This window comes from Lactuca saligna, chromosome 5, assembly GCF_052625555.1.
Source record: "Lactuca saligna cultivar CGN05327 chromosome 5, ASM5262555v1, whole genome shotgun sequence".
Taxonomy (NCBI): domain Eukaryota; kingdom Viridiplantae; phylum Streptophyta; class Magnoliopsida; order Asterales; family Asteraceae; genus Lactuca; species Lactuca saligna.
Window position 1 is genome coordinate 180,146,146 of NC_136421.1, and position 14,642 is coordinate 180,160,787.

Consider the following 14,642-nt stretch of genomic DNA (forward strand, 5'->3'; position numbering starts at 1 on the left):
TAAAAAAAGTACCCTTTTAACCACACAAACTGTCATTGTCCACCATGGTCTGTTAAGAATGAACTGGCACCCTCTAGATAAGGTAACAAGATTGATTTTACATCCGTAGAGGCTTTAACAAACAAACACACATATACATGAGAGAGAAAGAGAGACCTGGTAATAGTTTTTCATTTCAAAACTGATAAGATGGAAGTGTTGGTCTTCAAAGTCATGACATCAAACACAAAATTGTGTTTTATAAACATTTTAAAGCAAAAGTGATATAGAACTAGTTCTATACATGCAAAGCACATGTAGTTTGAAGAGGCAGTTAAAGTGGCAGATAAGGCATGCTATTTATATGTAAATGCTATTTCAATGAAGTAGATGCATAAGGGAGTGGTGATGGCTAGGTTGAATAATAAGATGCAGAATCAATATACCTCTTGAGGTGATTGCAACATTCCTAACATTATTTGTGAGTAAAGGTTCACGGTAAGAAGAGAGACAAACATCACAATTGCATAGAACCCTAAATGTTGATCTATTGAAGGACAATTAGAAACCCTGAATACGTCTGAATTATAAGAACAAAAACACATAAAGATATAAGAGAACCCTAAATCAAGAAAATAATTTACTCTATCAGCCTTCTTCTTCTCCCCCATCTGACTAGAAATGTTCAAATAAGAATCCCTTTTCATCTAAATTCCACACATTCAGTTAACACCAACAACTTTCATCGAATTTCTAGTAAATTTTGGAAAACATAAAAGGCATCATAATTTTGAAAAGAAATTTAAAAAAAAAAAAAAAAAAAGTTAGCAAAAAAAGGGGTTTATATTTTTACCTTCATACGGGACATATGATTGACATTCCTACAATATTCACTAATATACCATCACCAGAGACCCGATTTCGGCCATTATTCTGAAAATTTGTGGTTTTTTTCCGGGTGATTTTGATTGGGTTACAACTTTGGGCTCATTCGCAAAAATTGTTACAAGATGTGGTGCACCCAGACTCTATAGTACAGATATAGGAAGGGGTTTACAACAAACAAATTTTAGGAGGGAGAGCATGTGATGAATTTTTTTGGATGGAGATATATCAATTGGTGATTTCTAAGCCTCACCGGTGAGGGTCGTTGAGAGTATCTTTGGAATCGTATACTAGCTATAGGTTAAATGGCATGATATCAAAATTAATACGCGGGAACCCAAAAATTGATGGTGGGATATTGAAAATAAATATGCGAGATACCAAAAATTGAAGGTGGGACACTAAAAAGTAATAGGCGGTGTTTTCATTTATTTTTATATCACATACATATAACTCGGTTTTTCATTTTAAACCGGATCATATTACATTTCTTTTTGTAAAACCCAGTTTTTATATAATATAACCCTGTGTTTTCAAGAACCGGGTCCTATATGGTGGGTCTTATGTGTGACTTTGTAGTAGTGCGGATTGACATCCTCATTCATATTTCCTTTAAAAAAATAAAGGAGATTATTTTGATAATCTCATAATTCATGTGAACCAATATTGTAGTTACTAACATCTACTTTAACTTACCGATTTTGAATGAAAATCCAAAGAGCGCACAAACGACCAGCACCTATGGAAAAATATCCCAATTTTCCGTTAAACTTGATAAGCTTTGATGTATACGTGTTGAAATCATTAATAATAGAAGATGCATATATCATTAAATATTCTTCCAAATATACATCGAATCGCAGAATGTCATAGTTAGACAATATGAAGTAAATCACACCTCCACTTATAATTGCATAATCCGAAACTGGATAGACAGAAGATGGTAATTGGATATTACGAAGCTCCCTCCATTCCCATGTAGTAAAGGCAAACAATTCTAAGTGGAAGTAATAATAGTCCACTTAATCCTTAAGCAAATCACTACAAAGAAATAACATATTAGTAATAAAACTAAATAAAATAATATACATAAAGTATAATACAGATAAAGTCTTATGATGGCAGTAGGTATGACAATCGAATGATCTTGAAATGCATTGGGTTCTAACTCATAACTAACATAGCAAACTTTATCGTAATGTATTTAGATTTTGGAAATGGTAATGTTTTTCTATTTAAAGCCATTGGTTTAAAAACAAATATTTTTTTTTTGGATAATCATCATCACTGCTACATTCAATAAGAATGAGTCCGCATAAGGAAGATGCTAAAACTATACATGAATTTGGTAGACAACCGAGGTCAAAATTCTTCCCACCAGATGACGTGGCAAATTGACGCTCTATAGTTTCGCATGGTTTTTTTTATTGAACAATAACTCCAAATACCACATTATTTCTATGGTTGTATATATCAAGAACATGTTTCTTGTACGTTAGTGTTTCAAAATATTTATTTGTACATCGTAAAGTATCAATTGTCATTAATGATGTTCTTGAAAGCATTTCAATAATCATCTAAGAGTTCGGTGATGATAAATGTAAAACAAACAAAATAATCAAAAATTATACAATTTTAAAATAATTTTTTTTATATAAAATAAAACATGTAACATATTCATCAAAAACGTTTGTATAACAATACTAATGAAGTAAATAATATTTAGTAACATATGATGGATGCGTGATCTTGTACAAAATTCCTTTTATTGCCAGAAATATACTCCATTAATGGTTTTATGAATTGAAGTGATCTAATAAGTCAAATTGACAAGCAATAAGCAAAACAGGAGATAATATGTATGAAATATTCACAATTGTGGTAGTAAAAAAATAAATCAAACAAATGACAAGACTTAGTTGGTTGTTAGGTGTGAGATCCATATTAACAACATACATGGTGTAATAATATGTTTCATTATTTTAGCAATTTATGGAACGTATAATGAAACAGTAAAGAGAGGAACAATAATTTTTTAATTTATCAATGGTACGATGATCCATGAGCTTTGAAAAATGATACATGATAAGTGGGTTAAAATATAACAAGTATCAATCAAATTTTGATTAGTTTACGATATAATATATGAATTATATAAGAGGAAGTCCATAAAAGAATAAAGAAAATGCAACATGTCACAGGCATTACAAATATTTAAGAATTAACTGAAATTTAAAAATCCATATTTATATATAAAGCTTAGGGTCTGTTTGGGACATGTTTTCCCTCCATTAACCTCCATATTTTTAAAACTATATCACATGAAGATAGATTAAGGGCATAGCTTTGAAAATATTATTCACACACCTCCATACAAATTTTCTACAATTTATGGCGAATTTTATAAATCCGTCTCACAAAGCAGCTTATTCCGGACTAGTCTAGGTAAATGGTCATTTTTACCTAGTTAGAGGAATTTATTGATTTTGGTTAAAACTAATGAAGTATAGTGGACTTAAATTCAAAACTTTTTTCACTAATTTTGACCAAAAAGGGTTTTCCATGACCGAAATATGACCTTTTAAAGACAGGGGTAGATTAGGGAAAAGTGATGAACTAAGAGCATTGACTTTTAAAAAAAATACCACATACGCACATTGCTATTAACTAATTATATTAAAAACAAAATAAAAATTGCAATGCACTTTGTATCCACTGAACACAGTTACAACAACTCAAAAGAAATTTAGAAATTACAATTCAAAACATTATAGATTAAGATCAAAGTACATTGCTATTAACTAACTTTGTTAAAAACCAAGAATTATGGACAAATATGTCAAATTAATAGCAGTTTAATATTGATAATTAAAAACAATGAAGGGTAAACGGTAGTTTTTAATCATCAACTACCATTAATCCAAACAATCTCATAAGTATTTAATTGCATAAGACACACATACATACATACATTTAATCTAAATTAATTGCGCTTTTCTCATGGACATTTTATCAAACATGTAGAGTGCAACATCACATGAAAGGTTAAAAAGACATAAGTAAAATATTGAAAAACCAATATTAACATTTATAATCAAGATTATTCATGCATTCAAATACCACAATCAAATATAACACTAATGAGAATCAAAATGTTTAATACAATTAACAAATATTAAGAACCTCATATTAAAGAAAGAATCTGGATGATGAACGTGACTCAACAAAGGGTGATGTTGTTGGAACGTGATGATGCAAAGGGTTTAAGGAAAACATAATGTACGAAAAACATTACATGATTTATAATTAACTTTCAACAATGATTATGGAAATGATATCAAAATTTTGAATTCTTTGATTCTTTGAAATTGAACGATGATATTCCGTGATCTTGTATATATATTTCACAAAATAAATGTGAATTGAAAGAATATACAAAAGATGTCAGCAAGCCGGTCCAAAGGTATATGGGCCTGGGGTGAAAAGAAAAAAGGCCCCTTAAAGACAAATATCATAAAGATTCAACAAATATCATTTATTCTTCATTAGAAATGTGTCAATTAGTAATAACAAGTAAGCCAAATCGTTTATCTTTTAAGTTAGTTTGAGTTTGAACAAACTGTAGGACCTAAAAATCATTTAGGTATTACTTTTTTTTATATGTATGCACTACATAGCCTAAAAATTTTGGGCCCCCTAAATACGTGGGTCTAGGGCGGTCGCCCGGGTTGCTCACCGTCTGGACCTGGATGTCAGCTAAGAATGTGATTTTAATTAAGAAGGAACGAAATTTAGTTTCAAAAATTATGATGAGGTTTATATGCGTTGAATACATTCCTTTTATAAATGACGTTAATGTTAAATCCGTTAGTGAAACGTTTAAATATAATCAATATTAATTTAATTTAATTTTATATTAACAGAAAAATAAAAAAAAAATTATGATGAGGTTTAAATGAGTTGAATATATTCCTTTTATAAATGACATTAACATTAAATCAATTAATTAAGATTTCAAATTTAGTCAATAATAATTTAATTTATTTTAATTTTAGCATGACATCATCAAAATGATTCGTGGTTAATATTAATCAATGAAACACAATGAATGATGGCCCTACTTGATGAAGGTGATGTCATCATGTTTTTCTTTTAATATATATAGAGAGAATCACTAAGTGGAAACCCAAGCTTAAATTTGATGTCTTTTGTTGATAGATTAAGAAGTTGTGATCTTTACATGTGCCTACAAGAAGTTGTGCTTGGTTCAAAACAAATATCTAAACAAATCTGTCAAAAAAAATAACATATCTTCAAACTAGTTGAATAGAGAACAAAACTGAACATTAGAAAGATACCTTGCTAGAACTTGGTGCACATGAGAGTTCTTCACGATGTAGGTCAATACATGGAAGTTAAGACCTTCTTACTGTTAACATCAACATCAATCTTCTATTCTTTCTTCTCTTCTACGATTGATGTTAGCTTATTACACGCATGGCATCGTATCATGGGAATTGTTGGCCATATTAGGGCTTAATACACAAAATACTAAGATTCAGTTTACATTTACAGAAGACTAGGTGAGTGGAAGAAGCGATGAACGGAATTAGGAGGTTAAAGATTTTACCTGCTACATAGAATAAACGAAAAGGAAGACAATGATGTAAGAAGGCAACGGTGAAGATGCAATGATGATGTGAGCTGATGAAGATGCGACGACGATGGAGATTGATGTTTTTATCGGACTATGAATTGTGAGGGTATTTATTGGGAGTGAGAGGTATAAGTTCGCGGGAATGAAAATTTGAACAAATATTTGTAAAGGGAAGATCCAATTTATTGATGAGGTTTTTTTTTTTTATTAATAGGTGCCAACATAAAGCATAAATTTTGATGCGGGTTGACCACGAAGGAGTTTTATAAATTGGTGGTTCATAAATAAGGAGGAATTAAGATATTATTGGTGGGGTTTTTTTTATTAACCGGTGTGATTATGTTTTTTGGTGCGGTTTTCCTATTCATTGGTGATGTTCATTTATTGGTGCTTTCTACAAAAATTACACCAAACAAACATGTTTAATGGTGCGGTTTGGTCTACGACATCAATAAATGCGTTTGCTATTCCTACTAATGCGATTATGTGACACCGCACCAATAAATATATTAAAGGATTGTGTTCATGTGTGTGTTAATGAAAATCTTTTTAATGACACTACAAGAAATGTGGGCAATAGCGGCGACGCAAGATATTAGCGGTAACATGTGATTGACGCGTCAAATGTCGTTGCTAATGCCTTGTGTCATCACTAAAAGTATCGTCACTATTGCCCATACATTACCGATCCGCGTGAAATGAACCATGTACGTTCGATTAGTATTCCATCTAGCGGTCTTTAAGTCATAAAGAATGTGCTGACTTTTTCCTCCAGGGATGTCGTTGCTAATGCCTTCCTTGTCGTCGCTAATACACGTGCGTCGTCGCTAATACCCGTCGCCGTTACTGCTTTGCATCAAATAACCCCCCTTCATTCTTTCTTGTTTCATCTACCTCTTTCTTCTCATAATCCTCCCAGTGCTTTGCCTACCGATTCCGACCAGCCACCGCCAATTGTTGTCATACAATTGCCGCAATTGCCGCTGACCGGACCTTCATTATCGGCGACAAGTCCTTCATTGTCGGCGTCCACCGAACAAGAAGGCATCCAGTGACATAACTACTTTTCTGAAAAATTGAGCAATCAGAAGTCAAATTTTTTCCCTAATTTCTATTCTTCTTTTATTTTGATGTTAGTTTTAGCATTGATTTATATGTTTTCTAAGAGTTTGTTTAGTTAGTGATTTTGAGGGCTACCAAGACCTTCTATGTTTCTGTGTTTTGATGTTAGTTTATGGATTTTGTGTCATTATATATGTTTTCACATATTTAGGCAACCTATTGTATAATTGATTTGTGTTTATGTTCATTGTGATGTATTGAAATGAAAATGGAATTAGACATGGTTTGCATGATTTTGTATTTAGATATATACTTTTGTATTAAATTGAAATTGGATTTATAGATTGCATTTATTTTGGTTAATTATATTTGGCTAATTACGAGAAGAAGAATCTATTTTGGTTAATTATATTTGTAGCGTGAAGAAAATGATCCACAGAGGTATTATGATCAATTTCTTACCATTTTTTTATAATAATTACACTTTTAAAGTTCTATAAATGATATTTTTTTTATAAAGGTTATATTTGTATAATGAATTTGTGCATGGAAAAAAATGAACAAAAAAGTAAGATGCAATAATCGAGAAAAAGTATGATGCTATATTGTGTATGTATTTGTATGCAATTTAGAAACTACAATGATATAATGAAAAAACAAAGTAGGATGCTATAATAGAAAGTGTATTATTTTTGTATAGGTAACATGTGTAAATTCTATTCATATTGCAATTTTATAGGCTATATATGGGGTTTAGTTGGGCGATGCTCTTCTACGTAATGTTGGATCTTATGAGCTTAGGACATGGAGGTGATGGAGTCGGGGATCCACCACATCCAGTAGGCTTTGGTTGTGGACAAGACGAACATGATGGTAAGTCTTATTATGATATATTTATTAGCTATTTTTATCCATTTGTTATAAGCTATCGTGGCTAATATTTTTAATTATATTTTTCAGTTAAGCTCCCTAAGAAAAGAAGAGGCCTAGCAGAAAACATCCAACTATCAAAGCTGATACAGACAAACAAGGTAAAGCCTGTAGATTTGGATTTCGATAAGGAGATGACATATTCCCCTATCGGGAACCGTGGTAATTGATTTACCCGCGAGATTAGGAGGTATATATGGATGAACATCCCTCTAAACTTATCTGGTTGGGATAATGTCTCCCCCGCTTTAAGGAATGTCACTGTGGTTCATTCTAAGGTAACTTAGATAATATTTTAAGTTTACTTCTGATTGGTATTTAACTAACTAACTTTTTTTGTATTTGTAGAATAAGTTTGAATTAGATAAGGTTAACGTGGAACCCAAGAGTGCCCAGTTGTTGCACAACAAGAAGTTGAAAACAAAGGGCGATCGTGCTCGTATAGTAATGTATGTTTCAGGAACAACCACTAACACAACCACCGCCACAATCACAGGTGACAAGACTATTCAAATTTGGTAATTGGTTCAAATGTTGGTAATTGTTGGTTTAGTAATAGTTTCAAATTTTGGTAATTGTTAGTTTGATAATAGTTTATATATTGGTAATTGTTAGTTTGGTTATAGTTTGATATATTGATATTTTGTAGCTTGTTAATTCTTAGTTTATAAAAGTACAATGTTGTAATGGTATTTTGTAGGTTGGTAATTGTTAGTTATAGTACAATGTTATACTGTTTTATATGCAATATGTGTAATTTGATAATTGTTTGGTTATGAAAGTACAATGCTATAATGTTATTTTGTAGTTTGGTAATTGTTAGTTATTGTTCAATGCTATATTTTGTACTTTGCTTTTATGTGGAATGTATATTTTGTATATAGAATGTTATAATGCTAGTTTAAATTATAAGACTATGTTGTTTTATTTATAGTTGTAAATGATTCAAACAATGTTAAAAGATCCAGCATGTAGTGCTGCACTAGAAGATTGGTTTCGTTCGTTGCCACAACGAAATGAAACTGTAGGAAACGAGGAGAGCGATGATGATGAGTAGATATTTGTAGGAATTTTTTATATTTTGTTTGTGCAAGTATTTTAGACTTGTATTTTCGATATTTTGTTATATGTGAAATCGGACGAGTATTTTAAACGGATGTTGTATTAGTTATATTTTGGAATGGATTGATGTAGGATTAGATTAATTAATATCATACTAGTTTTTATACTTTTAATATAATTTTTTTTCAATATATATATATATTATTAACCAATACCGACGACACTTTTTGTGGCGACAAATGGTTATTAGCGGCGACATGAGCTTATTACTGGCGACATGCCTTTAGCGACGACAACACACATTAGCGGCAATAGTTTGATTATTAGCGACAAAGCATCAGCGGCGACCTTTTAGTGATGACATGTCGCCGCTAATAGTATTAGCGGCGAGAAACCCCACTTTTAGTGACGATGCCTGTCGCTGGTAACACTCTAATTTCTTGTAGTGTGATGCAGTTTGAATATCAATCGCACCAAAAGAATTGGCATCGCACCATTAAATGAGTTTTGTACTAGTGGAACCTACAAAAGAAAGAATCGATTGAGATCATTTACTATAGTGAATTACTAATATGCCCCTATATTTTATCAGTCTCTATTAGAAACAATTTTAATGAGCTTACCAGTAAGTTGGAAAGGAAAACATGTGATTTCAGAAAAGAAGTTGGACTAACACCTGGCGAAAATAATATAGACATTGTTCAGTTGCCTAATGTCACAGCAGGTTCTACTGAAAGCTCACTGTTGAAACAACAAAATACAAAAATTCAATTCATGTACATAAATAAAAACCCATGATATACAATACACTCGACTCTCATCTTAGTTTCCACCAGAAGTATAGTGTGAATCAAATCTTCCTAATCGTCTTGAAAGAGATTAACATTTGTATTCTCTTATCCGTTAACAAGCTTCTTATTAACACATACAACAGCAAATCCTTTGCATCATGAACCCAATATGTAATAAAAGAACAAAAGAGAATATTCGGTATATTGATAATAACAATTAGTACCTCTGACATAGCTTGGCAACTTCAATGCCTGTTGAACAACTGGAATTAAATAATCGCCAGTCAGAGGAAGGAAATTATAGTAGATCTATTGATCAAACTGTACCGCTTGTGGTTAGGAGGAATAACCAAGAAGATGGAGTCGAGAGAAATAGATGCAAGTACAAAGATTTTATGACTTGCAAACCGTCAACTTTCATTGGAAAGAAAGATCCTGTTGGAGTAATGGATTTAATCTCGAAGATGGAATTAGCCTTTATGACATGTGGTTGCAAAGGCAAGCTACAAACCATATTTTCAATCCGTCAGTTTAGAGGTAGTGTTGTTCGTTGGCGAAACACTCTGGAGAAGACCCTAAGCCCTATTGAGCCACTACAACTGACTTGGGCAGAGTTCTTGGTGCAATTCAGGTGCATGTACCGTTCGGCCCAAAATCTGCTTGAGCTAGAGAATCAATTTCTGACACTAAAGAAGGGAATCATGTCTATTAATGAATACAACAATAACTTCACAAACAAAATGGAGTTTGCCTTCTGCCTTGTCCCAGACAAGCTAAAAAAAATTAATAGGTACGCAAAGGGACTTCTATGGGAGTATGCAATGCAGTGCGTCAGGAACTTACTATGGAGCTAGCTATCTGGGCTGCCAAGTCTGTTGAAGATATGATCAAAGGAAGAGTAGTCAGTAAGGTTGAAGTTGGCAAAAAGAGAAAGTTTGAAGAAACTTCACGTTCCAACAAGAATAGCAAGTTCTTGAAGTCTAGTTTGAGGAAATTTGGAGGAGGAGCTAAAGCAAAGTGGTGTGAGAAGTGCAAGAAGAAGCACTCTGGGAAATGTGACAGAGAAGCCACTTGTTATAAATGTGAAAAACCAGGGCACTATGCCAACGAGTGCACATCCAACAAATGGGTGTGCTATGGATGCAATGAAGAAGGGCACATTGCTAAGGATTTCTTGAAGAAGAAGGAGGCAACATGGCCCAATTTCCCACCAAAGCCAAAAGTCAGAGTTTTCCAGATGACATTAGAAGTCACAAAGGATGTAGCGGATGTCGCCTTAGGTACCTTTCTTGTAAATGGATTGCTTGCCAATTTATTGTTTGATTTTGGAGCAAATTAATCATTCATATCACATAAATATGGTGGAAGACAAGCATTTCCTATAGAAAAACCAGATGATGCCCTAATTGTAGAAGTTGCTAGTGGCAAATTCATACATGTTAGCCATTATATTAAGAACATTGTCATCAACTTAAATGGGAACGAATTCCAAGAGAAGCTATTACCCATCGAGTTAAATGGTTTTGACATCGTTCCAGGGATGGATTGGATTAGCGCCAATGAGGTCGAAATATTGTGCAAGAAAAAGCTAGTGAGGGTAAACCCGCCTAGAAAAGAGACATTTTTGGTGTACGGAGACAAGTACAGAGTGAATTCTAGAATCATTTCCTCGATCAAGGCCAAAAAATGTTTGTCTAAAGGATGCACATCATACTTGGCATTCGTGATCAATTCCAAAAAGGAGAAGAAGGAAATGCAAAGCATACCAATGGTATGTGACTCTCTGAAAGTCTTTCCTGAAAATCATCCTGGATTTCCCCTGGAGAGACAAGTGGAGTTTCGAATAGACTTGTTATTAGGAACAACACCAATAACAAAATCACCATATCGGTTAGCACTGATGGAGACGAAGGAGCTTATGACGCAACTTCAGGAGTTGTTAGACAACGGTTTCATTAGACCTAGTTCATCAGCCTGGGGAGCTTCAGTGTTATTCGTAAAGAAGAAATATAGGAGCATGAGAATGTACATAGAGTACAGAGAGCTGAACAAGGCAACAATAAAGAACAAGTACCCATTTCCAAGGATTAATGACCTATTCGATCAGTTGCAAGGTTCGAGTTATTTCTTGAAGATCGATCTTAAGTCAGAATATCATCCGCTAGAGGTAAGAGAGCAGGATATTGAGAAGACTACATTCAGAATAAGATATGGACACTATGAGTTATTGGTTATGTCGTTTGGACTAACCAATGCTTCAGTAGCATTCATGGATTTGATTTCCTCGATAAATCCGTGATAGTGTTCATAGATGATATTTTGATTTATTCAAAAATCAAGCACGGGCATGACAAGCATCTGCGTGAAGTGTTACATGTTCTGAAAAAGGAGAAGCTATATGGAAAGTTGCCCAAATGTGATTTTTGGATTCTAGAACTCCAATTTTTGGGTCATGTGGTTAACCAAGAGGGGATTATGGTTGACCCACCTAAGATTGAAGCTATAATAAAATGAGAACAGCCAAAGAGTCCCATGGAGATCCGAAGCTTTTTGGGATTAGCCGGATATTACCGAAGATTTATCCAAGGCTTTTCTTTGATAACTACTCCATTGGCAACTTTGACCCAAAAAGGAGCTACTTATACTTGGAGTGAAAAGCATGAGAAAGCATTCCAAAAGTTAAAGACGAGGTTATGTGAAACACCAATTCTTTCTTTACCTGAAGGAGTTGAAGACTTTGTAGTTTATAGCGATACATCTGGAGTTGGGTTAGGTTGTGTTCTGACCCAACGGGATAAGGTGATAGCATATGCATCGAGACAATTGAAAGAACATGACAAGAACTACCCCACTCAAGATCTGGAGTTGGCAGCGGTAGTATTCGCCCTAAAGATATGGAAGCATTATCTTTATGGTACAAAATGCAAACTTTTCACTGATCATAAGAGTCTTCAGTATCTCTTTAATCAAAAGGAATTAAACATGTGACAACGATGCGTGCTAGAGTTTCTTAAGGATTATGACTATGAAATACTTTACCACCATGGTAAAGAAAATGTTGTAGATGATGCTTTAAGAAGAAAAGTGAGCCTTGAAAAGAAATGGCAAAGAGCATTAAGAATCGAAGTTGTCTGAACAATTGTAGAAAGCATCAAGAAAGCTCAGATATAAGCTATATAGAAAAATGACCGAAAAGAAGAACGTTGGGGTAAAACGTTAGGGTTCGATATAAACAGTCAAGGACTGAAGGTATTCCAAGATAGGATTTTGATACCTAAAACGGGAGGAATAAGAGATCTTCTAATGGAGGAAGATCACAAGACCATGTACTCAATTCATCCCGTGTTGAGTTATTGGTGTTGCGTCTTGGGCTCGCTTCCTAGCCCATCCTTTATGTGGTATGGGCCTATCCATCCGTATCTTATTTTCTAGGGTTTGTGTATTTATAGATGCTTGGATGCATCTTTTACGTAACCGATAGATCAGGGTTTTACGGTGTAATTATACAAGTTATCTTTTTGTAACCCTAGGATCCTCTACAGTGGAAGTTCTTCATCGAGCTCTGCTGAGGATTGAAAGTTTTAATCGTTCGACATATTCAAATCCATTCTTGAGTATTGCTTTACATTCTTTATATACCTGTTTCAAAGATCTAATCGATCTTAAAGATATTTTTATCTCATCAATTGGTATCAAAGAGGGAGGCTGTGTAATTCATACACATCTCTTCTGTGAAAGAAGCTATTAGGTTTTGTTCCGCATTAACTAATATTTATTGAGCCGTCACCCCATAATTGACGTATCTCATTACTTGTTCGTTTTGCCCTAATATTATATATTACAAGTCTGATCTTTCAAACTGGTTATTCGATCAAGCATGGACGAGTCGCCATCTAATCCCATTAATATTTTGAACAACATTGGATCAACAACGAAGATTCCCATCCTTTACACCCACCATTATGAAGTCTGGGCAAATCACTTTGAAGACTATGTTATAGGATCTGAGGACAATGGATACCTCATCTGGGAAGCAATCGTTTCGGGACCCTTTGCTCATTCTGCAACTTCAAGGATTATTAAAACTCAAAAGGAGTATAATGATCTTTTGAAAGATGTTAAAGATGTTGGCCAAGACGAAAAAGATAAATTTCAGTGCAATATTAAAGCATTGAGATTAATCAGATTCGGTCTTCAATCTGACACTTTCAGGCTAGCGAGTTCGTGCACTACTGCCAAAGAAATATGGGATAGGCTTCGCGAATTGTATTCTACGGATGAAGATCTTGAACACTCCATTCAAACCTTACTCTTATCCGAGTTTGGTGAATTCAATCAGAGAGTCGAACAAACTGTGACTCAAATGTTCGATCGCTTCAATCATCTTCTTGGCAAGATGATTAAACATGATATTGAAAGGAAGTTGATTGAGCAGAAAGTCACGTTTCTGAACGGCCTCAGATCTGAGTGGAGAGCTATTGTGTCCACAGTTAAAGCGCATGAGCAATTCAAATCTTATTCTCTAGCGAAACTGGTGGGCATACTGAAATCTCAAGAGAAGATCGTACTACAGGAGAAAAATGTAGTTTCAAGCTTGGGTTCCATGGCACTACTATCCAAAAGTAAAGCGGCGATGGAAGATGAAGACCTCAACTTAGAAGACTATGATCTTACTTCTAAAGACTATGCTTTGATGGTATCAAATCCCAAGAGGTTCATCAAGAAAAGATTTCCCACCAATAAGAACCGTAATTGGCAGGGAAGTTATAGCTCTGAAAAGGTCAAAGAAGAACCGAAAGCAGAAGAATCAAAGAAGGAACCGAAAGCTGAATGAGATTCGGGAGTGAGCTGCCTTTACTGTAGACGAAAGAATCACTATGCTAAAGATTGTGTCCTCAAGAAAATGGCTGAAAAGGATGAGGAAAAAGATGAAGAAGCATTGTTACTGAAAAAGCTGGATGAGATCAGGAAGAAGAAATCTACTGCTAACTCGTCTATGAATGCTTTAATTGTGCAGGGTTCGATAGCAAATGATGAATTCGGAGGAGTGGAGGTCTGGTCAACCGACTCCGAGGATGATGAAGTAAGGAAGCCTTCTCATGGAAAAGCTTATGTGGCGAAAGAGAAGGACAGCAGTGGAAGATGCTTGATGGTGTCTGATGTATCTCAAATGAGGGGATATAACATAGATGGTGGGAACAAAGACTCGAAGGAGCAACAGGACATGTGCTTTACAGCAAAACCGCTCAGCGTGCAATTCAACGAGCTTGATGAAC

At 34.1% G+C, this 14,642-nt stretch overlaps 1 long non-coding RNA gene across 1 annotated transcript; it reads right to left on the minus strand.

Moving 5' to 3' along the window:
• Positions 1-1,286: 1,286 nt before the first annotated feature.
• Positions 1,287-5,675, minus strand: LOC144998833 (uncharacterized). Its single transcript, XR_013660448.1, has 4 exons — positions 5,495-5,675; positions 5,223-5,399; positions 1,763-1,905; positions 1,287-1,603 (listed from the first exon to the last, which is right to left on the minus strand). It is a non-coding gene; the product is annotated as an uncharacterized LOC144998833 (long non-coding RNA).
• Positions 5,676-14,642: the final 8,967 nt, after the last annotated feature.